General features: G+C 42.2%; 1 protein-coding gene and 1 non-coding gene across 2 annotated transcripts in view; both read right to left on the bottom strand.

Annotated features, from left to right (window-relative positions):
• The window catches only part of LOC139328098 (NLR family CARD domain-containing protein 3-like), a 387,375-nt gene that overhangs the window by 308,829 nt on the left and 52,318 nt on the right, over positions 1 to 26,228 (bottom strand). The gene's annotated exons all lie outside the window — the stretch shown is intronic.
• LOC139328451 (U6 spliceosomal RNA) lies at positions 11,332 to 11,438 on the bottom strand. The gene has a single exon (XR_011601981.1). It is a non-coding gene; the product is annotated as a U6 spliceosomal RNA (small nuclear RNA).

Here is a 26,228-nt window from a genome sequence, read left to right as displayed (position 1 = left end):
CATCTTCTGTCTTATTATTCATGATACATCACTCATTATCCATAATTCTGCTTAATAAATGATATTTTGAGATAAGTCCTGGTTAGACGGTGTCCTTTTGAACTGAATATATACGATCTCTGTATCCAGAGTTTGCACTTCAGGTTATCAGACTGATTTACTTTTAGTCCATTCGTTAGTATTTTATCAGCGTTATAGCAGTTAATTTCTGCAGTCCTTCTTAGCTGAGGAAGGTGGTGCCCCGTCATTTCATCAACGAATGCAACATCAAATTAAGGTAGTTCCCCTAGTAACACTACATAAGTAATGTATTAGAATACCAAGTACGTCCGATTATGTATGCCCTAACAGATTGCCAAGAGTAATATAATGGTTTTCTTCATGTAGTTTTGATATTGATTTTTATGACACAGTGTTATGATTGTTATGATGTAGTGCATTTGTTTAGTATATCCTGGATGCTGTGTGTCATCCTGGGCACAAGAGGGTATGTGTATGTGTGTATGTGTATGTGTGTGTGTGTGTGGTGGCCGGTGCTGCTATTTAAGGGGGAGGTCGGTGGACCGTCTCCCTCTCCTGCTTCTCCTTCCGCTTCCAAGAGAGGGCTGTGTCAAGGGGTGTTGCTGCCGCTGTGGCCGGTGGCTGAGTTTGAGTGTGTTCGTTACCGGTTATTGTGATTATTGTAAATACTATTAATAATATTAACTTTATCCTAACGAGGTGAGTAGCTGTAGGGGAGGGAAGCCGTTTAAGTTTACTTGTTTTTCTCCTGTTTTGGTTAGGGAGGATTAGAGTTTTGTAATTTATTTTATTTTACTTTGGACAGGTAAGAGTCGACAAAATGGAAGTCTTTTGTTTGTTATTTTGGCCATGCCTTCCCCGATGCCATTGCTACTTGATGAAATAAATAAAAAACCTTGTTAGACTGCAGAAAGTTGTGACCGGCCTTTCTTGGGAGCTGGGAGGAAGAGGGGAGTGTGCAATGTCTGGTAACAATTACAGTGTACATATCAGTAGTGGATGTGGACATGCCAGAACATATATGTTACATGCCGGTTATATCAGCAGATACATTAGGGAAAGGTAGCACAAGTAACTCCCACACAAGCAAGCAGGAACTTTGCGCTTCAGTTACGCAGCAATATCGCAACTTCACTTAGTATGCTAGCAATTTCCTAGTAGCATTTATAGTGGCTACTCAGAATATGATGGGAATTGTTTACTGTAGCTTTCTCTCTCTGTCACTTTCTGTATCTGTCTGTCTGTCTCCTTGTCTGTGTGGTTTTCCCCTATACAAAGACGCACGCACGCACGCACGCACGCACGCACGCACGCACGCACGCACACACACACACACACACACACACACATCATTCGTCATCATACTTTATTCAGCCCCATGGGGACAATCAAAAAAGCAAAGTGTTTCATCCCAGTCTCAAACTGGCATCATTTGCTTTATAGAACTAACGTCTTATCCACTCGGCCACAGAGAAGTAAAACTCAACAGCGTAGATTACAGCCTAAAAATTAGAACCTTAAGTCGTCATACTTTCACGTAGAAACATGATTGAAACCACGGAGACTTCAGAGTTGCCCGGTGAAATCCGTGTTTTGATATCTTGTACGGGTTTTAGTATATCGCTATTTAAAAACTCCCGTCATCTCTGTTTTCGAGGGTGCTTCACAGCTCACTTACACACAGCTGTCTGTGCGGCTTCTCGTCTGCGCTGTCTGCAGACAAAGGCTATTTATGTCGAAACAGTAAGTCATATCAAAATAACAGTAACACAGTGTGACAGAAGACAAATTTCTCTACGTTTTTATTCAGACGTTGTACATGAAGGTTGAACAATGAGGGAAATACAAGACGTTGAAAGACATTTGGCGAACAGAGCTGAAGCGAGAGCGCGGGTCACGTGACAGGCGGTCGCTCTCAAGTGCAGTGTTAAAAATATTGTAGAAAAAAAATAACTAGACAATTTCCCCCTGAGAAATTTTGAAAGGGCCACGGGGGCTACTGCCGGACAATGTGAACAGCTGCTAATGCTAAGCTAACATTAGCATGTCAAATAACACATTAAAAAGATCCGAAACACCTTTAGAATGCATTTAAGAATCATTTTACTGTATGTTAGCACTAGCATGCTAATCATTAGCATATTAGCTCAACATCCTCATATCAAAGTCAAACCTGTTTATAGGACCTCATGTTGGCGTTTGCCACAATGCTAACATTGACTAATGATAAACTAACATTAGCATGTCAAGTAACACATTGAAAAGGTCTCAAACACCATTAGAATGCATACAAGCATCATTTTACCATAGGTTAGCATGTTAGCATTAGCATGTTAATCATTAGCATGTTAGCACAACAACCCGACATCAAAACTTAAACCTCCATACACAAACAAGTTAATAGGACTTCATGATAGCATTAGAATGTTAGCATTGTGGCTGCTGCTAACAGGCCAACATCACTCATTACGTCACTAACACTTACAACTTACCAGTAATAGGGTAGGCTGTAGCTGGTTATCAAGCCACTGCAGAGCTTGATGACGAGCTGCAGCTGAAGCTACATATGAGGCTCAGAGGTTGCCATGGCTACTTGAGCTGTTTGCCATCAACGATAGGGGCCTCCCAGGCAGAGAGACAGGGGCAGACAGCAACGTGGAGAGGAACAGCCATTTTCTGCCTCTGCACTGGTCTGACATCTGGGCTTATACTGACAATGGGAGCTTTTCATTACGTTGAATTGTGCCTCCTCGAGGCTTCTGAAGGAGATCAGAGTGAGGATACACCGGTGTAGCCTACACAGAGGCCTTCTATTATTTAAGGGGCGTGTTGTATGTGGCACACGTTTGTATCATGGCGGGAGCACGTAAACATCATCAGTAATTGACGTCGCTTCGGACTGACGCTGTGGAGCGAGGATTTTTCATTTTGGAGTTTCGTCTCCTCCGTCCTCACGTCTCTTCCTTGCATTCCTGTTTCATGTCCTCGCTGGGCGGAGCTAAGACGCGAGGAGAGGAAGCGAGTGGAGGAGAAGAGGAGACCAATTTACCCAATGAAAAGCACCCAAAATGGTAGCTCCTTTCTCCCACTCTGACCAATGATGTCATCCAATCAGACACAGGTGCACACGCACACACATCTGCTCTCAGTGCAGCAGACACACATGCATTCAGACAGAAAAAGCCATTTTCTGCCTCTGCACTGCTCTGACATTTGGGCTTATGCTGACAAAACGGTCGGTCTTATCAATAAAAAACACAGACTGTCATCGCTGTCAGGACTTCCTGAACGAATCGGTGTGATTTTGGTGTTTCCACAGTCAATATTTCGCAGACACTTGCGAGTTTAAAACAGGGGTCCGTTCAGCTTCTCTCAGAAAATCTTTGTATTGGAGTCAATGAGGAGCAGAGACAGACGTGGCCGCACTTAGAGGCTGATAATTCCAATTCTGTAAGTCTCTCAGTTTCTTTGAGCACACTGTGAGAGACAGAACAAACTTGTCTACAATCCTGGAAAAAATCATGCGTGTAGAGCGTAAATTGTGGCTGGGAGGAGTGTGGAAAGAGAAAAAATCTGGAGTAATTTTAGGCTTTCTCCCACTCTGGCAGTTGGTCTCCTCCGCTCTAGCCTGAACATTCCGTGCAATACACACCCATTATAATCTCCAGCGGTCGCCATGGTGACGGGCCCCTTTGGGTCTGTGAGAGTCTGAGAAAGGTCTGAATTTGGCCTCTGCGCACCCCTCAAACAAACGCTTCTCACGCAAACAACAAAACTCCTATTGCCCAAATGTCTTCACCATCAGAGCTACAAGGCTTTGCTGCCACATGCGTCTCTTAATGGGGGAGAGCGCCTTTACTCCCCACTCCCTCAGTTTCTCCAAAATCTCCTCGTCCTCTGTGTAGGTTGGTAGGTTTATAAATGAGACTACCAGCTCATCATCACTCAGTCCTTTCGCTGTTACGGTGGTGTTTCTAATTTTAAATCCGTCCATCACTTTATCACGGCCATCTCCGTCGCGCATTGTCAGCTCATATATTCTCGGCGTTTTATATCGGCACCCGATCACTTCTCCACACCCCTCCTTAACTTTTCTCAGCAGCTCCATCATGGTTCCTCTTTCTTCTCCGTCCATCTCGACCAACACAGTGTGTTTTCTTTCATATATTCTCCTATTTTCCTTTCCGTTGTCGGCATTTCCTTTTTCTGGTCCACTCGGCAGTCCCTTTGTTTCAGCCATCATATTCGCACGTAAAACACACTCCATTCACAAAAAATGTTGCCGTGTCCCCCAAACAGCCAGAGACTGTTGGGGGCCGGGTTTTAAAACTTAAAACAACCAAAGCTCGGCGAAAAAATGTCTCTGGAAAAAATATATTTCTATATATAAATTCTATATGCACAAGTGGAGAGAAAAATAGGAGCACACTAACGATCTGACACCCCCCCACTGACAGGACACTACGCAGGCGTTGTCAGGCTGGTATGGCCGTAAGCCACAAAGGCTGATGCACACAAGCTTTTTATACATGTGCCCTCGCTATGTACACTCTGGGGTGTGAGGGCTCGCTCCTTTCACGTCTTTCCAAATGTCGAGGCCGCTTTTATTCTTCACTCCAACAAATCTGATTTCCAACGGAGACAAGTCAATGAATGGATATACTTTTCTTTGCACACACGGGCCTGATGGAGCAAAGTTCAATGTGCCCCCTAACCAACAGCTTACACGTGCTTCTTTCGGAGAAATTTGTTATCACCAGCATGAGCCATCCTTGCCAAGGCAATATTATTTGCATACTCTTTTTGTATGATATCACGTAGACACATATGTTGTTGATTTCTTTTGCATGCTGTTTTATTGTCTGTTTGGAAGCGTGGATTCACCTCTGCCCTTCTTGAGGAGGATACAGAGAGCTCTTATTACCGACGACATACTGCGCTTCTTTTCTATGAGAGGCCCTTTGAGAGATAATTCATACTTGGTTTCACACACAATATCAAAATCTCACATGTACACCACTATACTCTCACACAAACACTACTATACCCTCTGACATGCATAATCATACTCTCTCACACACAGTATTGTCTGGGCCATAAATCATAATCACTTGGACACACAGCAGTACTCTCTTAAAAACACTGTCACACTCTCACACACACACCATCATACTCTCTGTAGTCGTGTATGAAAGATAGATTAGTGGTGTGAATGAGAAAGAATGATATTGTTTGCATGACAGAAACTGTAGAGTGTGTGAGAGAGTACAGCACTGTGTGTGAAAGAAAGATAGTGTAAGTGAGAGACAATGGTGTGTGTGTGAATGAGTATGATAAAGTGTGCATGAGACACTATGATTATGTCTGTAAGACTCAATGAGTGTGACTGAGAACGATTGGTGATGTATGAGAGAAGAAAATAGAGGCGTTTTTGATAAATAATGATATGTGTGTTGAGGGACAATGATTGTGTGTTTAAGAAGTTATGATGGTTTATGTGAGAGGGAATTGTACCATGTGTGAAAGAGTAGAATTAAACAGGAAGTTAGTTTGATCAAACAGGAAGACAGTTTAAATCCTCATTCCTTGATTGGCTTACAGCCCTAAAAATAAATCCTGGACCTTCTCAGAGTACTGCTCGCTAAACTGAAGCTACGTGGGAGCATTCAAATCAAGCAGCAGCACTTTTAAGGACAACTTTATAGTTTTTCTAAGAACAGTAGCAAAGCAGTCATGATTTTTCCACTTATTTACCTTCTTTTTCAAGTTCAGTTTCTGTTTGTGGAAGTAAATGGTAATGAGGAGGACATTGCTATTTTTTCTCTAATACCATGAGGTGTGTTCAGACCATTGTAAGGGAAACAGACAGCGTGGGACATGACAGCAGGATTTTGGAACGATTATTCTGTGAGCTTCATGGATATGCACGGACAATTTCTGTCTTTCTCTCAATAAGCCAGCAGTTAGAAGGGAGTGACAGTCAAGGAAGCTGAGGTGCACTGGAGGCACTGTATGCGTGTTTCTGTTCCAGCAGAAATTCATATGAAAACTCAAGATCTGTGGAAATGAGACAAAGGGATATGTTTACTTCAAGAGCACCGCCAACAGTCAGAACTGGTCATCCTGGTCGCCCTCAGTACAATATATTACATGAACAGATGACCTACTGTTTGTCCCTGGGAATGAGTTGGCAAAGGACAGCTGTATGTTTTGGATCAGCAGAAGGACATTGTACAGGCACAGACAGCAACTTCAGATTGGACCACTGACTTACACAGCAATGTCTGATGAGGCCTTGACTGACATTGTTCGTGCAATCCTTCAAACCACCCCAAATGCAGGAGAAAGGTGTGTGCTAGGAGGCCTCCGATCACGCAGCATTAGAATACAGCGTTGGAGAGTGAGACGTTGCCTGCAACAGCTCGACCCAGTTGGACGGACCTTCCGCCGCCGCTGTGCAATTCGCCGAAGAATTTACAATGTTCAGACTCCTAATCAATTATGGTGAGAGTTTTGTAATATTACATCAAGTTTGGTTCTTTGAACACACACACTGGTAATATATTAATGTATACACACATTCTTACTCTTGCAGCCTCAAACAGCACATTACAGTGGATATGGTATTGAAGTCTATGCCACTAAAAACATAATATTAACAATGACTGAATTGTTGGAACCACTGCCATCATTTTTAGGGGAATTTAGCCTATTTTTCTTATTTAGTTTTGCCAAATCAATGTGTTTTAATTGTATGCTAAAACACACAGCTGCAAGCTCACAGCCATCAGGCTGCAAAGCTTCCAACACACCATATGACTTTACATAAAGCGTATCTGTGGAGTGGAACCATGGAGTTGTAGGGGAAACATGAATTATTAATATATGGGGTAAGGTTACTGTCAAAAGTTTTGTGCATGTGCACATAAAAATCGTGCACGTATTAAAAATGTGTGCGTGTTGGTGTATAGTTGTGCATAGCAGTGGCTCCTCCACCTCCTCCACCACAGACCTGCTGCGGTCTGTTCCTGTTTTCTCTGGGGGCTGTTTTTCCCTACAGAGTGGAGGTAGGTGGGGGTTTGGTGGGGGGTCTATCGCAAGACTGAATACAGTAGTAATTGTTGTCAGTTTTTCTCCCCACAGGCATATGGATGGAAACCAGAAGCTGGTGAGGTGGAGGTTGGTCTTTCATGGATGTGTTGACGGCTTTAGCCGGACCATCATATACTTGCAGTGCCTCAGTAACAACAGGGCATCAAGTGTACTGGAACTGTTTTGTACTGGTGTACAGAGCTTTGGCCTTCCCTTCAGAGTACGCTGTGACCATGGCATGGAGAACACAGCAGTTGCCGGTATATGCTGGAGAGAAGGGGGTTAAACAGAGGCAGTGTCATTACTGGACGCAGTGTCCACAATCAGAGGATTGAACGGTTGTGGGCAGAGCTGAACAGAGTTGTCTCGTTCCACTTCAGTAACCTCTTCACCTTCATGGAAAATGAGGGCATCCAGGATTCTACAGATGAACTCCATCTGTTTTGTCTGCACTACATCGACTTGCCAAGAGTTCAGAGGGCGGCTGCAGAATTCTGAAATCAGTGGAACAATCATGGATTATCCACACAAGGAGGACAAACAGCTCTCCAGCTGTGGCAGAGAGGGCTTCTTAACAGTGCTGGAGCTGGTGCAATGCAGGACATTTTAGCAGGAAATGATACCTTCGAAATCAATGAAGACACCCCTCTACAGTTAGACACTGAAAACAATATTGTTGTTCCAGTAAACAACTTTAATGTAAATCAAACCGTTCTGAACAGAATTCCAGAGACAGTAGACCCACTGAGTGATGATGGTAACCACGGCAGACAATCATTTTCAGGCCTGGTGAATTTTCTTAGTGAACAGTAACAAAGCTGCTTGAGTACGAGAACACTGTGGATTGTACTGTAACAGATACATGATAAATGGCTGCATATAGTACTTTTATGCAAAGTGCTGAGCTAAACAGTTTATCTCACAACAGACTGAATAATGTAACCAACATTTAGATTTTGTTGCACCACTGGGCTTTTATTAAAAAAAATAAATAAATAAGAAAATAAATAAAAATAACCTCCCGACCACTCCACTAGTCAAATATATTCAAAATTTTAGTTAGTTGATCAAAAAAGAATGTGACAGAAAAAAGGTTTTCTATACAGCCTGTGAATGCATTGGTTATTGAAAAAAAAAAGAAGTTTGGGCTCACGACTGAAAATGTTTTTTTTGTTTGTTTTTTCAAACTGTAATAGTTACCTGTAATATGTATGTGTATGTATGTATCGTATGTGTCACGCAGCGGCAACTTAAGGCAGTTGATGCAGGTGTTCATTGGCAAACAGCGTCTGGAGCTGACAGGCTGATCATGCAAGAAATCAACTGATGGTTGAGGGGAGATGGATGTCCAATACACGTCCAGATCATGGACAAGCAGTATGTCTTTGTGCGACTCATTCTGACTGTCTGTAGACGTCCAGAACCGGGTCAGGCTGGACATAGAGCTCTGAGCTCACGCAGAAACCTGAAATTTGACTTCAAAGTGTTCCTCGATACCGGTCGGTGAATCTTCTTTCATACATGTACACAGACAGTCAATCTGCTTGTATGTGAACATGCAGGATAGCAGACCTCCACCTGCCCAGCAAGATCACGGGACTCTGCCGTTCACCTCAGGCGCACGAGGACATCGTTTGCATGAAACTGTGTCCAGGTAAGACTCATTATGGAAAAAGTACACATTTGAATAACACGCCTAAAACTCAGTGATAGTTTATGATCTATTTGTAAAATCTACGGAGAAATATAACTGTTTTTGACAGTGTGGCAGTCGCTTTCGTCCCGAAGTGAGGACTCCGACGGGACGCTGCGGGGCTCGCCGAACCCCAGTCAAAAATCCACAAATTTAAAGTCATCTCGCTTTTTCTCCAAAATCTGCGTCGGTCCGCGTGTTTTCGATCTGGGAAAGTAATCAGTAGGCTCTGTTGAGTAATTCGGCTTAAAAATGACCATGAGAAGGTTTTTAAAGTGTTTTTTCAGTGCTTCATCAATTGCTTATTAGATCAGGTGAATCGATCTCCGTTCGTCTGTGGCTCATCGAAGCTATGGCTTGTTGGGTGCTTCCTGACATTAACGGATCATTAATGTCGCGTCTTAGCTGACATATTTCTGTTCTATATTTGTTTTATTTTGTATGGGGCAGCAATCTCTCCACACAATTGGCTGTTCAAGCTCAATTATAGGTAGGGTTGCCACCCGTCCCGTAAAATACGGAATCGTCCTTTAATTGACAATTAAATGTTGCGTCTTAGACGCGATTTGTTCCGTGCTTCCTGACATTAATGGATCATTAATGTAGCGTCTTAGCCAGGGACGGACTGACCATCTGGCATAGCGGGCATTTTCCCGGTGGGCCGACGTGCTATTTGGGCCGATAGTCGGCCACTTTTTATTTATTTGAAATATTGGTCTGACCAGCCCATAATACCAGACAGTCGATCAGCGGCCCCATCACATCGTTAAACACCAACCCCTTTCGCTTTGGTCCAGCCGGCATAAAAAAAAAAAAAAAAAAAGTCTTGGATGATGTCTTTTTTTTTCAAGTTCACAGGCCTTCTTTATTCAGCACTGTCTGGAAAACAGTGATAATCAGATCAATCAACCATGTCTATTATTTCTCTTTCCCTCTCCCTCATTCATGTGTCATCATCCCTGTAACACCCGCCAATGTAATAATGCCCACAAACGTAATAAACCACCAACGTTATAAAAATATGCAGCTTTTAATGTAATAATCCTGCAAACGTAAAACATTTTCCACAAACGTAACAGCCGCTGCCTGCTACAAACGTAACACGCGATTTCCCACAAATGTAATAACTGTTACGTTTGTAGAGATTTATTACGTTTGTGGGGAAGTGAAAATCTTCAACTTTCAATGTTGTAATAACTTCCCACAAATGTAATAATGCAATGAATAATGGTTGTTGCTGCTGTTTGATTGTTGTTGTTCTTACCTACTAATAGCCTACTGACCGTGGGTACGGAGTCCAGATGATGACTCTCTGCTCCGCGATCGCGGAATCCCCCCCCCCCCCCCCCCCCCCCCCCAACACATTGGCTTTTGAATGTGTTGATTTCTTGCTTTAGTTGTTATCAGTTGTTTTTTGGGTTAGTCTGAGTCTCTTTTGGCTCGGTTTGGTGGTGGGCTGGCAGTCGGGCACTATGCCCGTTGTCAGCTTATTCTTAAATTTGACTGCCAGTGTTCCCTCCATTGATTTGTCATTTAGTGACTACATACCGTTCAAATAATATATTTTCACTAAGAAGCCAACTCCCCCAGACCCTTTAACAGCCCTGAAGTGCATTTGATGATTGAAACCATAAAATGTGTAACCACTCACTTCAATAACTTGCTGTTAAATGGGTCTCATTCAAAGAAATAATGTCAGGGTTAAATTTAGTCAATGCAGTCTTTCTGAGGTCGCACTTTCCATCAGGCCATCCAATTACACTCCAGTGTGCTCATGTCAGTTTATGGGTCGGTGGGCTGCTCTGCTGGGAGGACGGCGCAGGGCTCCTTCTGTCACTGAAGCCGGAATGAACTCTTTTCCAAGTGGAAGCTCTTGAATTCAATTCAATTCAATTCAATTCAATTCAATTCAATTCAATTCAATTCAATTCAGTTTTATTTGTATAGCGCCAAATCACAACAGAAGTTGTCTCAGGACACTTTCCATATGGAGCTGGTACAGACCAAGCTCTTTTATCTACAGAGAACCAACAATTCCCTCATGAGCAAGCACTTGGCGACAGTGGCGAGGAAAAACTTCCTTTTAACAGGCAGAAACCTCGAGCAGAACCAGGATCAGGGTGGGCGGCCATCTGCCTCGACCGGTTGGGTGAGAGAGGGAGAGCGAGACAGACTGAGAGACAGACAGACAGACAGACAGACAGACAGACAGACAGACAGAAATGCAGTCAGAGAGAGAGAGACAGAGACAGAGATAGAGAGACAGACATGCAATCGCAAATCCTTTAACTGTACTTTTTAAGCAAATCTGTTTCTCCAGTACTCACACACCATGCAACGCCGACGCATGCGCACAGAATCCCGGTCTTTATTGTATATATTTTAGTTTATGTGTTTGTCTAAACTGCTGCTGTGACAGAATTATTTCCCAGATGGCGATTAATAAAGTAGAAATCGACGTAAAAGAGTCGCAGGAGTCAACTCGCTGTGCATCCGTGTCCTGGTTTCGTTTTCTCCGAACAGAGAAAAAAGAGGAACGCTTCACGAATTTGCGTGTCATCCTTGCGCCAGGGGCCATGCTAATCTTCTCTGTATCATTCCAATCTTAGTATATGTGTTACTGTAGTAACACAATTTTACCCTTTTTCTGGAGTGTATATGAAGGCCTCTGTGCCGCGTGTGCCCTGACTCATGGTGCGAGCTCGAACGGGCTCCAATGGCCAAAAATGTCTCCGCGAGTCTTTCAACAACACACAACAGGACACAGAAGTCTGGATATGTTCTGCTGTGAGACCTGGACCTGCAGGGACCAAGACCCAGTCCGACCCGGCCCTAAACGCTCGGTGCTGCTGAGCAGCTCAAAGGGCTGATGGGAAATATATGCAAATAGCCTATACGTCATCCAGCCAGGATTGGTCCTGAAGACGAGGCGAAAAGGTTTCCTCATAGCTGCTCTCTCTGCATTTATCCCGGAGGAGGAGAAGCCCCAGAGACCCCAGAGCTCCACCAGGAGCTGTCCACCCCCTAAGGACACAGACGTAAGTGTCTGTCCACAACTCATTCAGCGCTGCGTCAGGACGAGTCAGGAAGTGCAGCTCCGCACATTCGCCACCAGGTGTCAGTCTATGAACAGTCTATGGAGGGGGCTCGCCTCCCCCGCCTCATGAAGCAGCGGGAAATCTCTACATTTCTGCAGGTGTTCTCAGGTATTAAAGAGCAGAAACAGCACGAGTTCGTTACTGCCTTCATTACACGTTCTTATGAATCTGTGACAGTTTGTGAGTTCATGTTAAAAACTGATCAGAGGGACACACACGCACGCACGCACACACACGCACACACACACGCACACACCACTGACCGAGTGTTTCAGATGTTTTCCTCTTTTACAATAAAATGTGCAGATGCTTTGTTTGTTATCGTGTCATCATCGCGACGTCAGTTTGGGACAGACGGCCTGGATTTTCTGTAAAAGGCCAGAGCTCATCAGTCCACGCAGGCTGGGACAGAGACGATGATGTACAGCACAGACAGACACAATGTCCATCAATCATTCAATCAATCAATCAATCAATCAATCAATGAGTCAAACATTATCAGTTTTGTCAATTGGACAGTGAAGTCATCTGAAGTCATCTTCAAACGTGTGGAACAGATGAAAGAGACAAAACCATAAAATGAAGACACACATTTGAAGCAGGAGTGAACATGAAGAACATGAAGAGCAGAGCTCGAGGCTTTTCTTGTGCTTTGGCTTCAAAAACAGGTGAAATCAGCAGGTGGACTCTCAAACATCGTCTCCTCGGCGGCCCGCTGACCTCTGGCACGTGACTTTTTGGGGGGTCGACCAGATATGAGTGTTAGGACGAGGAAGCAGGCCCGCCCATAGGGGGGGACAAATGGTTCTGCTGTCCCAGGCCCAGGGAGAGGGGGGCCCACAACTGGGCCCTCATTAAATTGTGGAATTAAAAAATGTCAGAATAGTCCTATTTGTGGAAAACTATTATTTCAATCACATTGCAGTTTTTTATTTGTGTTCTCCTAGTTGTCCTTGAGAAATAGTGATCATGAACCCTCCCACCCCAAACACAAAAATGGTTTGGCCTAGATCAAACTTTGATGTTGTTATTAATTTGAAGTTGAGAAGGCGCGCGGGTCTACGATCAAAATGTCTGGTAAGCACAAGTCCGGTGCCCAGAAAAGGAAAGAAAAGAGAAAAAGAGAAGAGGACAACAAAGGGTTGAGAAATATTCTAAACAAATATTTAAAAAAATGTCCCGACAGTGAAGCTGGGACGAGTGGAATAGAGCAAGGTAAGTAGTGCAGCCAAGTTTTCATTTAAAGTTTGATATACATGCATATTTACTGTATTATCAGTTGACAAAGAGAAAATTCTTCAAACTAAAATGCCTAATTTATTCTTCCCTGGTCTATTTTTCCTGCATGTATAAGAATTAGAAAATGTGTATGCATAACTCTTAATAATATTAGCAGGTCCTTTGTGACAAGTATATAAATGTCATATTTAACAAAAATCTCAGCTGCCATGGAGAGCTAAGATTTTCCCCTCATATAAAATACCTTATTTATTGCATTATCACAATATATCAAACATAACTGGTGATGTTTAGTGACAAAAAAACCCGGCGGTGGTGGAGGGGAGGGCCCATCTAACATTATCTTGTCCCGGGCCCAGACAAGACTGTCAGCTGGCCTGTGTCCAATACACGTCCAAATCATGGCCAAGCAGAACGTCTTTGTGCGACTCATTCTGGCTGTCTGTAGACGTCCAGAACCGGGTCAGGCTGGACATAAAGCTCTGAGGTCACGCAGAAACCTCCACCTGCCCAGCAAGATCACGGGACTCTGCCGTTCACCTCAGGCGCACGAGGACATCGTTTGCATGAAACTGTGTCCAGGTAAGACTCATTATGGAAAAAGTACACATTTGAATAACACGCCTAAAACTCAGTGATAGTTTATGATCTATTTGTAAAATCTACGGAGAAATATAACTGTTTTTGACAGTGTGGCAGTCGCTTTCGTCCTGAAGTGAGGACTCCGACGGGACGCTGCGGGGCTCGCCGAACCCCAGTCAAAAATCCACAAATTTAAAGTCATCTCGCTTTTTCTCCAAAATCTGCGTCGGTCCGCGTGTTTTCGATCTGGGAAAGTAATCAGTAGGCTCTGTTGAGTAATTCGGCTTAAAAAATGACCATGAGAAGGTTTTCAAAGTGTTTTTTCAGTGCTTCATCAATTGCTTATTAGATCAGGTGAATGGAACTCCGTTCGTCTGTGGCTCATCGAAGCTATGGCTTGTTGGGTGCTTCCTGACATTAACGGATCATTAATGTCGCGTCTTAGCTGACATATTTCTGTTCTATATTTGTTTTATTTTGTATGGGGCAGCAATCTCTCCACACAATTGGCTGTTCAAGCTCAATTATAGGTAGGGTTGCCACCCGTCCCGTAAAATACGGAATCGTCCTTTAATTGACAATTAAATGTTGCGTCTTAGACGCGATTTGTTCCGTGCTTCCTGACATTAATGGATCATTAATGTAGCGTCTTAGCCAGGGACGGACTGACCATCTGGCATAGCGGGCATTTTCCCGGTGGGCCGACGTGCTATTTGGGCCGATAGTCGGCCACTTTTTATTTATTTGAAATATTGGTCTGACAAGCCCATAATACCAGACAGTCGATCAGCGGCCCCATCACATCGTTAAACACCAACCCCTTTCGCTTTGGTCCAGCCGGCATAAAAAAAAAAAAAAAAAGTCTTGGATGATGTCTTTTTTTTTCAAGTTCACAGGCCTTCTTTATTCAGCACTGTCTGGAAAACAGTGATAATCAGATCAATCAACCATGTCTATTATTTCTCTTTCCCTCTCCCTCATTCATGTCATCATCCCTGTAACACCCGCCAATGTAATAATGCCCACAAACGTAATAAACCACCAACGTTATAAAAATATGCACCTTTTAATGTAATAATCCTGCAAACGTAAAACATTTTCCACAAAAGTAACAGCCGCTGCCTGCTACAAACGTAACACGCGATTTCCCACAAATGTAATAACTGTTACGTTTGTAGAGATTTATTACGTTTGTGGGGAAGTGAAAATCTTCAACTTTCAATGTTGTAATAACTTCCCACAAATGTAATAATGCAACGAATAATGGTTGTTGCTGCTGTTTGATTGTTGTTGTTCTTACCTACTAATAGCCTACTGACCGTGGGTACGGAGTCCAGATGATGACTCTCTGCTCCGCGATCACGTTAATCTGCTGTAGTTTATTGAATGTAGACCAGGCTGTATAGCCTACATATCATTAAAGATGGGATTGTATTCATTCTGAATCCAATAAGAACCCAGAAAAGCGGAACGTCTGTGTGCTTCGGCTTCACCTGTAAGGATGGTGCCCTTTATAAAAAATAAAAGCAGAAAATAAAGGACGCCTCCGCTCTCCACCTGGCTCACCTGAGCTGCCAGAGCAGCTCTACTGTCCCCCTCTCTTTAACCAAAAACAATCACAAGCACTTTCATAATGTGATGCGTTTGTGTTTTATTGTTATTTCTGGAACAGACCGTTGCCAAGACACCGCTATGGACGCCATCTGGTCAGAGGAGCGCAGAAAAGAGGAAATGCAGATTATTTACCTCAGCCTATGTTTCATTTTTACCATCATTAAACTGCTTGGGACTAATTGTAATGACAATTGACTTGTAAGTTGTTCCATGAAGAGTGGAGGCTCCGGGCTAAAAAGCAAAGCTGCTGAACAGAGGCTCGGACCCGGCGTCTCTCCTCTCGTGTCGGTGGCACCGCGCCCCGACAGATGTGACTATACACAAATACACACATCGTAAGATGTAATATAATAATCCACCAATCCACTGATTGAAAAGTTGAAAACAAATGAACAAGAGGAGGGTTGTAGCAGACAAGTGACTGGACTTGCAAATTCGCTAAATTATGCAATTGGCATATTAAGCGAGATAATATGGAGTTAGTTGGTTGATATGGAGAAATAAAACCGGGTTTATTTCTCCATAACAATTTGACGATAAAACAACAATAAATATCCTAAATAAAAGAGGCCTAAATCTATAAAAGATCGATCATCAATTAAGCATGAAATCTTTTTTTTTCTTTAATCTGCTGCTTTGGCTTTGATCTCTTTGAAGATGTGGTACTCGGAATGTTGTGAGGTCACAACATTCCACACACCGGCTTTAAAAGCAGAGACAAACCCAGTTTAGTTATTATTAGTTTCAGCATTTCAACGGTGAATGGTGTACTTTTTGATGGTGGCAGACAACGAGCACGGATCAGTGTTGGGTCTCCAATCAACAACTTGGTGAGTAGTGAGGAGAAGTTTGGAAAGATTCAGGCTGGCTGTTTACCCATCTCCAGTTTTTATGCTAAGCTAAGCTAACGATTAGTCGATTAGTCACGACTACGTCGACTATCAAAATCGTTGACGGCTAATTTAGTAGTCGACGCGTCGTTTATTTTTTGAAGCTTTGTTTTTCATGCAAAACTGCCGCTGTACCCTCCACTGCCTTGTCTGCCTGTCTGTCCTTGATGCACATGCGCAGTAATGGTAATTGGCGTCAGCCTTTATGTTGCCGGAAGTTATGCCAGACCAGTATCATGTCTACCCGGCAACGAAGCTCTAAAGTTTGGGAGCATTCACAAAACAAAAGACAAGCATTGCAATGAAAAATCTGCAAGGCAAGAGGGACAGTCGTCTTGTTAAGATAACTGGCTAGTTAGCCGCTAACATTAACGTAAACACTGAGCTACTTACTTATACTGACAGATGTAAACGTTAACACTAACGACAACGATTTAATTAGCCTTACCACACATATGTGCTTGCTATAACGGTGATGTCGTGCTTGAATAGGAAATGTGGTAACGCTAATGTTTTCTATCGCTACGTTACAGTGCTGAAAAAGTCGTCAATGGACGACTTTATTACCAAGCCAGTAACATGCGTGCCTCGGCAAGCGCATGTCCTGACAAGTGGACCACTAGTAATGCATTACCTGGATTATTACCTGGATTATTTTACATCTGCTTGCCTTTTTTTTATTTTGAGCGAATCTTAGTTGTGGAATTTAAACGGAGAACAAAAAGCTGGAGTACGTACACAGAGTAAGAGTCAGGCGGATCTGTTTGGTCAGCTGACAGTGAACTTCATGGTTATAACTGTTATCCTGGAGATATCAGGTAAGAAAACATTTCCCTGTTATTTTCTGGAAATTAATAACCTAACGCAATGTTTGTGTTCATTCTCTAACTCAGAATGATGATGTTTTCAAACTGTTAGGCTAGCTAACTGTTAAGTAAATTAGCTAATGTTACAGGTAACAACGTTAACTAGCTTGTTGTCATGAATCATGGCGTAAATATCTTGAATGTGGTTTAGACAGAGGTAAAACTGCGATCAAGCCAGCCGCCTCTCGCGTATCAGTGATCAAACCAGCCGCCGCTGTATTTCAAGTGCGCATTTACTCTCAAGTTTACGGTGAAAGCAACCGCCACCAATCTTTACTTCCGGATTTCAAAATAAAGCATCGGTCTTTCTCTCTGCGTGTCTGTGTTGTGCAGGCTTCAATGTGTTGAATGACATATTGAAATGATTTTTTAAAAGTAAAAAAAAACAAAAACAAAACAAATTATACCATAAGTAGCTAAAGAGGTGTTACTGGATAATGTACTTCATATGTTACTTGCACAAATATTATCAGCTACTGTTACATTGTACTTTTCTAATAATATACTCTCAAAATCCCATAAGGATCGTGAAATATTTGCATTTTCGTCTACTTTTGAAGTGGGATAAAATCAGTTTCTTCCATAAGTAGTTCATCAAACCTATACTGCTGGACTTAGTACTTCCTATACTACTTGCACAAATAGTATCAAACACTTTTACTGCGTACTTTTCCAGTAATTCACTCTCAAAGTCCATTACGGACAGCAATAAGTGCCATTTTCGTCTAAATTTGAAGTGGAATGAAATCACTTTCTTCCATAAGTAGTTCACCAAATATGTACTGTTGGACTAAGTACTCCCTAGACTACTTGCACAAATAGTATCAAACACTTTTACTGTGTACTTTTCCAGTAATTCACTCTCAAAGTCACTTATGGATCGCAATAATAGCCAGACACACATGCCTGTAATGAATTTGAATTGAATTGAATTGTGTCAGATCTTGCCTATTTAGGCTATTTATAAGTGTTGTGTTTACAAATAAGCAATTAATCGAGATTTCTCAACATCTTTATTGAAAAAATGAATGAGTGAATTATACACTGTCAAACTCGCTGAAGGCTATAGCAAAGAGGTTGATGAAAAAAAAGAATGCATCCTTGTAAATTCCTTATCCTCACTAAACAGCAGGCATATGTCTGAACCATTAGAATAAATCAAAATATAAATAACCTGTGCATTTCATAAACAAATTAAATATAGCCTATGAATAACAATGGAACATTTCTGCGACTAAAGAGGATAAGTGTGATAGCATAGGCTACTTCCAAAATAAATCCTTCACTCTGTAGTGGCCAAGAGTGAGGCATGCTAGGGTCATCCACGCTTTCATCCATTTTTTATTCTTGGCAAAAAGTTCTTTGAGACGTTGTGCCAAACTGCTCTTCCGACCAGCTGCTTTGTATACATTCATAACACTGATAACTGTGTCATGATTTTGAGATAAATCAAGATGCTCAGACAGAGGAGGCCTAATATAGATCGAGGGAAGGTGTCTTCTAGTTAACTCTCTAAACTGTGGAGACACTCGATTAAATGTGCCGATCATGGACATGTCCAGATTGAGGGTGAGTCTAATAATCATGGATATAATTTCTTCTGGAAGAAACGGTATAGCTTCTTCAGGAATACCAGACCTTTCAGCCTCACTGGAATTGGAGAGTGCGGCCTCATGATGATCTGAGAGTTTAGCCTCATCAGCATCATCAGGCCTGGACAGTTCAGTCTCATCATGACGACAGAGTTCAGCGTCATCTGCAACTTATCTTATCAACATTATCTGTAACTGCAAAATGATGTTCTCTGTACGCCTTATGTGTTACATCAAAATGAGTTGGAAGGAGCAGCAGTCAGTTCATAGGGATGGGCCTGCTTAATTGATGATCGATCTTTTATAGATTTAGGCCTATTTTATTTAGGATATTTATTGTTGTTTTATCGTCAAATTGTTATGGAGAAATAAACCCCGGTTTTATTTCTGATTTAAAAGCAGTGACCTAACAAGCCTAATCTCAACAGGTTATTTCAGAGTGTGGGGGCCCAGACTGCAAAAGTTCAATAACCCTTAACAGCAGCCGGGCTCTGAGAACGACCGGAGGGCCACCATCAACAGATCTAAGAGGGCACCCAGGCTAATAGGGGGTTAGCAGAAAGGACAGAGGGGAGAATGGGTCTGGAAATAGTGGCCCACTGAACTGAAATGGTGAGATCTGGTTTTGAGCATTTGATCATGAAGAGGGCATGGCACTGTGAGCTGTCAGAGAGTGATAAAGGTTCCTTCAGCAGGGCCCAGTGAGGCAAACAGAGCCGATGGAGGGCGCTCATTATGTGATAAGGAGATGCTGTTAACTATTGATCCAGCATCAACACGTACTGTTAGGGAAATAGCAGGGCAATGATCAGTTGCTAAAACCACAGCTAACGCCCTGATGATTGTGTTGACACAAGCATGTGCTAACATTAGCTCTTCAGTTAAAAGCATCACACCAGGAAGAGCAAGAGGCCATAACAGAGAACTGGTCATCACTTCATAGAAGCACTGGTAGTCCTGTTAGCAGAGTAGCTAGAAGAGCCAGCGTATGAAGGAAATGCTAATGCTTTTTAATTTGGATATATTTATTTTATATTACATTTATATTTTATGTTTATTGCTGTTTGCACCAGGGATTTGAGGGAAACGATATTTCAATTCTGTTAATGTCCTGTACATATAGCAGCATTGACAATAAATTTGACTTGACTTGACTAACAGCATGTGGTTGAGGTGGACCTGGGCCTCCTGAATGAAATGGGTCTAAACCAGAATATAATGCCATTATGGACCAGTCCACAGCAGCTGCCTGAGGTCTGATGGACTTTAACTCTCAAGCTAGTAGCAGGTTGACTTCAGTGATGCTAAATGTTAATGACAACAGGCCGGATCATTGCAGTTACTCTGACACGATGGACACAAACCCTGAGAATGAGGGGCAACATACACAAATCACTAAAGTCAAACAGCACGTATGTATCTATACGCACATATGCAGGCTAGACAAACACAGCTCGTAGTTATGAAACGGGGGATAACATCATTTCATTATTCATTGATCATCATTTATTTATTCATCATAACTCCAATTAATTCAATCATTTTATAATATTTTGTTACCTGAATTAACCATTCATTGATGTACTTTGAACTGATAAAGCCGTTTTGTGCCAGAATGGTTTTAAACAATCCCCCCTTTTTTCTGTTGTTGGTCCTCGCTGGTGCACATCTGCGATGTTACCCAGATCCTGAATTATAAAGTCCCCACCGTGACCATGCCTCCCCACCCACACCGTCTCTGAGGAAACTCTCAGGCCTGGGGTTGTCTGTCACCTTGTTAGTGCTATGCTAGTTAGATTGATCAGTGAAATTAAAAACATCTCCTACATTCATGCTTTCTCTCCTTTAAAAATCTAATAAAAAGTGTAGAAATAAAAAAAATGAAAATATATAAATGATTAATACTAATAATAGGATTCACAGTTTATTTTTTTCATTTCATTTTCAATTTAATTTCAAGTGAGTAATGTCGTTTTTACAGAACATGCAGTCCTTCCAGCCAGTCTCAGTGATGACTGATGTGTTAAACACAACCTGACATTTACTGTCCCCACCTGGACCATGCCCATCCCCCACCCTCCTGTCTGTCTCAGCCCCGCGCCAAATTGTGCACTCTGCTCTGTGAACGTGGTTTATCTTAATGCACGCATGGCCCGTCAGTCTCTCGGTGTGTGCTTTAAAACTATGTGCGGAGTTACTCCGGGCAGTACTGCTGAATAAATCCAGCGCTCCTTTTATGCTGCACACGACACACCCGCTCCCGACGACAGACCGTCTGCACATGCAGCAAAGCGGAGATATCGTTCATAGCGGAACCTGAAGAAAATGGTAAGTTTTACTTATTGTAACTTACTAGGCTCACAATATAATATTATGCCGTTCAGTTTAGTTGCATAATGTTTGCACGCGTTTCGAAACATGAAAAGAGCCGTGTTGCAATGCGCTGGAGCTAATGCTAATGTTAGCTAACACTTTGCTAGCAAGGATGGTAACCGAGTTTCAACTAATTAGCGACCTGCACATTCAGATATCAGGTAAACCAGATTTGAAGCCAGGCGACCGGAATATTACAACAACAATTTATCTACAAAATATAATTTATTTCGGCATAAAGTTCGTGACACGGCGGGGACGTCTCGGTGACGTCATGCTTCGGACATGCCAGTGTAATGTGTTGATATCAAGTTATCAATACGAGCGCTCCCTGTGCAGGGGGACGCATGAGATGTTCGCAGTTCAGACGCTCAATGCTCACGGTGGGAAGTACCAGTCCTAACTTGTAGCATACCAGAATGACGGGGAGAAACTCAGCTAAAAGCCTCTACCAGACATTGCCACCCAAACGAAACCTAATTCATACCCCGAGAAATTATATGGACATGTCATGAAAACACGAAAATAGTGTACGTCCGCTTTAGAGCGTCTGCCGAGTTTACCACTTCACACAAGCCACAAAAGCCTGGTATCTTATGAAAGTAGAGAGTCTGATGATTACGAAGATGTCTGCCTCCTCACTGTGTGACGAAAACCCGCACTACTGACTGCCCTACCTGCGCAGTTAGTTTCACGTCTCCGTCTCATTTACACGTGACTCTGCTGAGCAGTGTTATTTTACTGTTTTATCTGCGTTTTGTCCTTTTAAGAGGGCTAAAAACAACAGCAAGCAGAAAAACGGCTGCTACAGAGAAGATTCGTAGTGAGCTCTGGAGATATAACGGTACTTTGCCCAGATGAGCGCCTGTGTGAAAACATCCGTAAAACTGCTCAGGTTCATTATTTTGGCATGTACTTTTGCACAGTTACTCATCAGATATTACTTTACTAATTCATAGATGAATTTGGCTGCTAGCACAGGGTGGACAAAGCAATGGAAGTTTGTAGCTCCTTCATGTCACATAAAATATACAGATAATTGAATGAACAATATGTACAGTGATTATTCATATACATATACAGTAGAGCATTTTTTGAAATTGCATCTGGATGGATGTAAACAGCGACAACAAGATGGTGGTGGTGATAATATAATCTTCATCTTCACATTAAAAGTTCCACATCTGGGAAACACTATGAAACATATGAAGGCAGTACAGTGTCATGTGATATATTGATATGAAGGCAGTACAGTGTCATGTGATATATTGATATGAAGTCAGTACAGTGTCATGTGATATGAAGTTTGACTGTGTCACTTGTGTTGACAGGAGGATGGCCCAGGATTTACCTTCACTGGTGACATCTTTGGGTGTACAGGTGAGAAAGGGGGGATGTAATGAGATGATAGTATAATGAGGTTTGTAGTAAGGTTTTTTTTTAAGTGCACAACCAAAATAAATATCCAAATGCTTCCTGTTTCTCTCTTGTAACGCCCTTCCTCCAGGAGAAGTTCATGCATGTGCATGGGAGGTCAGCCCATCAGTGGCTCACTGATAGTCCCATGTCTCCCTCAATATTGAAATTAAGTTTCATTCCCCTCAATAATGTGCAGTGATTTTAGGAGGAAATCAGACATCTTCTGTAATTAATTTGCAGTGCCTGATGTGACAGATGGCTTTGACACTGAACAGAAGAGAGAGGTAGGGTATGCCATCATCTTTCTGTGCAATAGAAACACTGTGTGACAGTATGCCACTGAGGCATGCTTCACGTTAGTTAGATTTTATTTTATTTTGCAAATGACCACATCAAACTGTTTGAAGATGAGGGTATGTCATCCCCAGCAGCTAACCTGGTGGAGGGCGTAACAGGTAAAGTGAGACTGGATCCGTGTCACAGCGTCTTAAATCTGGGCTGTTTGCTGACAAAGTCCAGTTGCGAACGATTGAATGCCCTGAAGCTTACAATAACCTGGATGAATGAGAATATTCACAGGCATTCTGTTCATCAGTACTAAGTATTGCTTCAGCTGCAGCTTTATGAAACGTTCAGCAGACTTTCATTAACTCACCTTTGTGGCATCTTTCAACATTGCAAAATCAAACAAGTCATTTCTAGCAGAAACAAATCATTCCCTTGTTTACAGTTGAAGTTGATATGTTTTACTAACTCAGCATATTTGAATTGGAGGGAAACGGTGATATTGTTAGTGTGACTGTAGCGAGCCAACTCAGCAACTAACAAAAAAAGCTGTTTCCATTTAGAATGGATATTTTCATTGCTAAAAACGGATTTTCTTGTGTTTATTTTTCAGAAAGTTCACCGGTCCTCAAGTGACTGTGAGACTAGCGGCCTTGACCCTGCGCCACCTGATGTAGACAAGGTCAGACACTGCAGTAATACCGTATTTCCACTAATGGTACTACTAACTTCTACTCTACTCGCCTTGGGTACAGAGTACTTTCTTTTCCATTGCAGATTGTAGCCCCTCAATGTAGGCCAAGTCTTCTCTAGTCGTCATAGCAACAGCGTGTTAAACTCCCCAGACATTAAACACACATGAACAATGGAGGTGTTAACCTTCCAGATTTTATTTGCTGACAAACTGTAACCTACACTGTACATTTAATGCTAAATTGACAAATGACACTGCTCATCTTCCCATCTGCTCCTATCATGCTCTGCTCCGCTGATACAGCCGACTACAAGCGGCGTTGCAGCGCGAGAAGTTAACCTAATGGCAGCGTTGTGTTTCTCTCTCTGCAAATGAGTAAAAGTTTTAAAAGCACAGAGCTCATCAGGTTGGTCTGTCAGCATCTGTCAGTGGGGAAACAGCATGAAGCTAATGCAATTTCCAGAGGGAATTATCTATTCTATAAATATAGTATACACACTTATACTGTAGTGACACAATGACACATAATGACACAAAGAAGTCATGACCTTAAACTAATGTTGTAACTTGGCACCGCTTAGTAAAAGTAATGGATCAGTTTGGTACTCAGTAGAGAGAGACTGATTATTAATAGATTTTTTTTTGGAATTGGTTGCGGCAGTAAAATAAAAGATGTGCTGTGCTTTTACAGTCATGGAAAAAATTATTAGACCACCCTTGTTTTCTTCAATTTCTTGTTCATTTTAATGCCTGGTACAACTAAAGGTACATTTGTTTGGACAAATGGACAAATAAAAGTTCAATTTAAGAGCTGATATCTAGCCATTTTCTCCATCTGGGCTTTAACTGACCTTGCCGTGTGGCAAGGGGCATTGTTTTGTTGGAAAATCCAGTCATTCGAGGCAGGAAAGAGTTTATCAGCTGATGAAAGAAGACTGTTTTCAAGAGTAGCCCTGCTCGTGACCTGGTTCATTCGCCCTTCACACAATTGCATTTGCCCTGTTCCACCCATACTGAAACAACCCCAGATCATCACCGATCCACCCCCATGTTTTAATGTAGGGGCAAGACAGTCTGGTTTGTAGGCTTCTCCAGGCTTCCTCCTAACCAGTAAGTTGGCTGGAGTGGATCCATCACTGAAGAGAGCTTTAGCCCAATCATCAACAGTCTAATCCTTGTGATCCCTAGCAAAGAGTAACTGGACTTTCCTCTGCCTGTCGCTGATGAAGGGCTTCTTCCTGTCCTGTGTGACTTCAGACCCGCTTCAAGAAGTCAGTTTTGAACTGTCTTTGCTGAACAAGTCACATTTCTCGACAGTGCCCACTCATTCTGAAGGTCCCTGGAGGTCTGACGATGACGATGAGTGCACGGTCCTCTCGTGGGGTAGAAAGGCGTGTCCTGCCTCGACCAGCTAGCAATTTGGTAGGACCACGTTCGGCTTGCTTTTTCTTGGTGTAATGAAGGGCTGTCTTGGAGATCTTCAGTTTTTTGGCTACCTGCCTCTCACCCATGCCAATTTCCAGCAGTGCCAAGGTGGCTGCCTTTGTGGTTTCACATAATTCTTTTGTTTTAGGCTTTATGTGAGAGCTGACAACTGCTGAGTTGTGCTACGTCTTGAATGTAAGCAGGAAACCACTCGAGGCCTTTGCATGCGCAGTGCTGCTTATGACATGAAATGGCCTCTTATATACCCTGGGAATACAATTAAGCTTAAGCATGTCAAATAGGACATAAAGTCTTATGGAATCAGCTGCAGCTGTAGATTTGCCAATCATTGCATTTCAGAATGTTCACAAACATTCCGTTGTAGAATTGCCAAACATTGTGTTTTAGAATGTTGGTGAATATTCCATTCTAGAATCTTCAAACATTGACCTTTATGTTGTTGACGAACATTCTGTTTTCGAATTTTCAAATATTGCCTTATTTTTGTAGTGCCACGAACATTTTGTTGTAGATTGTCAATCAATGTGTTATGAATGTTGACGAACATTCCGTCCTAGAATTTTCAACCACTGCCCTTTCAAATGTTCACTAACATTCCGTTCTAGTATTTATCAATCATTACTTTTTTTGAAGTAGCACGAACTTGCATTTTAGAAAGTTCAACGAACATTCCGTTGTAGATTTGTCAATCATTGCATTTTTCAAAGTGAAACGAACATTCCAAAGTAGGCATATCAATTATTGTGTTTCGGAATGTTCAATAACATTCCATTCTAGAATTTTCCAGCATTGCCTTTGATGTTGTTGACAAACATTCCGTTGCAGGTTTGTCAATCATTGCATTTTAGAATAGTGGTGAACATTCCATTCTAGAATTGGTTAACATTGCCTTGTACGTTGTTGACCAACATTCCGCTGTAGAATTTTCTGTTGTTGGCGAACATTCCGTTCTAGAAATGGCAAACGTTGCATTTTAGAATGTTGACGAACATTGCGTTTTAGAATTTTCATATATTGGCTTTGATGTTGTTGACGAACATTCCGTTGCAGGCTTGTCAATCATTGCATTTTAGAATAGTGGTGAACATTCCATTCTAGAATTGGTTAACATTGCCTTGTACGTTGTTGACCGACATTCCTTCGTAGAATTTTCATATATTGGCTTCGATGTTGTTGACGAACATTCCGTTCTAGAATTTTCAACCGTTGCCTTTTAAAATGTTCACTGACATTCCATTCTAGTGTTCATCAAACACTGCATTTTTTGGAAATTCCACAAACATTCCGTTGTAGAATTGCCAAACATTGTGTTTTAGAATGTTGG

Source organism: Chaetodon trifascialis (genome assembly GCF_039877785.1).
Source record: "Chaetodon trifascialis isolate fChaTrf1 chromosome 24 unlocalized genomic scaffold, fChaTrf1.hap1 SUPER_24_unloc_1, whole genome shotgun sequence".
NCBI lineage: Eukaryota > Metazoa > Chordata > Actinopteri > Chaetodontiformes > Chaetodontidae > Chaetodon > Chaetodon trifascialis.
The sequence above is the reverse complement of the archived record's forward strand: the minus strand, read 5'-3'. Positions and strand labels throughout refer to the sequence as shown.